Consider the following 2209-nt stretch of genomic DNA (forward strand, 5'->3'; position numbering starts at 1 on the left):
TCTCATATATATAATTTTTTATAATTTTAAAATAAATAGTTATTTATGAAAATAGGTGAAAATTGACCATTCTTCTCTCCTTATTCCAAAACTACTGAACCTGAAGTTTTTTAAAAATACAAAAACTTTACACATAGATTACAGGAAAATTAATAAGAAACCTATGGTCAACGTGGTAAATTTATCGACAAAACAAAATTGTGCATACAAAATTTTGCAATGAAAATCTTAAGAAAAATTCTTGGACTCTGTCTTTTACCAAATCACAAAATCACAATTTTGATATAGTTTTACAACCATATAATTTATACCTGTGAATATCTTATATCTCATCGATGTTATTTTATTCAGCCCATTAATTTTGAAATTAGTATTGAAATATTTTCCTTTAAATATTGCTTGTTTAAGGACTAGTAAAAACAAATTACATCAGCAACCGCTAGTTTTGTTTTAGGATTCAGAATTGCATTCGATTTGTTTATATATTCAAGTACTTGAATATCCACAGTTCGTCATTTCCATAATCAAATATTTCGAAAAAAACTTCTGAAATTTAAATATTTTAAAAACCTTTTCAATTATGTATTTAAATATCCAAATATTTGTTATTTAAAACTTCAAATACTTGTATATCCAAGTATCTGGATATTAAAACACCTAATTAAATCTAGGTTTTGTTTTTTTAATAAAAGCTTATGCAAAACTTTTGAAGTTACATTTTTTTAATATTGATTGCCAAGATACGATTTTGTATATTCAAATATTTCAAAACTCAAGTTTAGTTTAATGCAAAATGACACAACAGTTAACGCTCGTCCTATAAAAAAATTCTTACAACAAGCTTCACATTTTAAGTACGCAAATATAAATTATACTGTGGTAGTAAAAATCAGTCAAACAAGAATCCTGCCAGTTTGCCAATTTAGAAGTAATCCTTTCATTATGTTCATGCAAAAAAAAAACGCAAACGATTCTTAAGATTTACGAGTCGAATTGTGCGACTTCGCGGTGCAACGATTAGTTTCGCATGCCGAAATTTGGCCGGTCTCATCGTGCGCTTTTGTTGTATCCACGAGGACGACGACGACCGTGACCTTGACGTCTGTCGCCGAAGACGATCCAGTAGTAACAACAGTAAAACAAAATCGACACGCGACGTCCGCCGTCGCTTCTTCGGTGAGATGCGGCGCGGGGCGTCGTTGTCGCGCGAGAGCACCCGGCGCTCCGGCGACTTCTTCTCTACCCTAGGGCGGGCCAATCACGGACAACTCGTTGCCCAAGAACGGCAACCGGGTCCCCCCCGCTCCCGGCACTATTTAAACATGGTACACACCGAAGCAGCGGCCGAGTCCGCTTCTGATCCGCGTACTCTAACCACCACCCCACGTCATTACTTTGCACTTTTAATGGTGCAAAATTATTATTGCCATTCATAATTATAATAATAATAATAATCAATTGTTATTATTGTTACTTTCGATTTTTTTTCAATTTTATTCCTTGATCGTTACGAGTTCTGGACGACGGTGCCTGGCGCTAGCAACTTCCTAGTGCAACCAGCGCGAGTGTGTTTCGCGGTGTTATCGTTCGCCGCTTCTTATTCTCCACTCTCGAGTTATCCGTTGGCAGTGTTTCTTTGACCATCAGGTAGTGAGCACCGTGACCGCACGTTAACGAAGAGGACCCACGACGAAATAACTGCGAGAGTCCGTCGACGTCCGGAGAGATTTGGAGGTAAGTCGCGGACTAGTGCTTCGAATTGTGTGAAGTGCAAGTGACAGAGGAGGTGAAAATTTCGATGCGATCATAATAGCACTCATCAGTGATTACTTATGAGTTTATTTTGGTCAACGAAAAAGAAGTGATCTCGAATTTGGTTTCGCAATTGTCGATGTTGTAATTGCTACAAATTACACGTATATGAGTATTTATGAGCACATATTAAGAGTGCGTGAAAGAATTATTTTCAGTGTTCTTAATATTAACTGGGTTTGTAACGAAGTTGAGAGTGAGTCTAGGTACCTACACCGAAAATTTTTTTGAAATCTTTGATTTGAAGTAAATGTTCTGGTACCTCTACCAGAAGTAAAAAAAAAAAACAAAAAAATAAAAAATTTTTGACAAATTAGTTACTGGTATAATATCTGCTATAGGAATAATAAATAAATGAATTTCTCAACTTTAAAATACATTTTTTATCAAAAATACA

At 35.2% G+C, this 2209-nt stretch overlaps 1 protein-coding gene and 1 long non-coding RNA gene across 3 annotated transcripts in view; one reads left to right on the plus strand and one right to left on the minus strand.

The window, feature by feature from the left end:
• LOC108732662 overlaps positions 1-2209 on the minus strand; it is a 233703-nt gene that overhangs the window by 187573 nt on the left and 43921 nt on the right. The gene's annotated exons all lie outside the window — the stretch shown is intronic.
• LOC108732663 (mucin-2) overlaps positions 1357-2209 on the plus strand; it is an 88643-nt gene continuing 87790 nt past the window's right edge. For both annotated transcript variants that reach the window (XM_025976808.1, XM_025976811.1), the window contains exon 1: positions 1357-1734. The gene's annotated coding sequence lies outside the window, so the exon portion shown is untranslated. The remainder of the gene's footprint in view (positions 1735-2209) is intronic.

The sequence above is a fragment of the Agrilus planipennis genome, unplaced genomic scaffold (assembly GCF_000699045.2).
Source record: "Agrilus planipennis isolate EAB-ADULT unplaced genomic scaffold, Apla_2.0 scaffold56, whole genome shotgun sequence".
Taxonomy (NCBI): Eukaryota; Metazoa; Arthropoda; class Insecta; order Coleoptera; family Buprestidae; genus Agrilus; species Agrilus planipennis.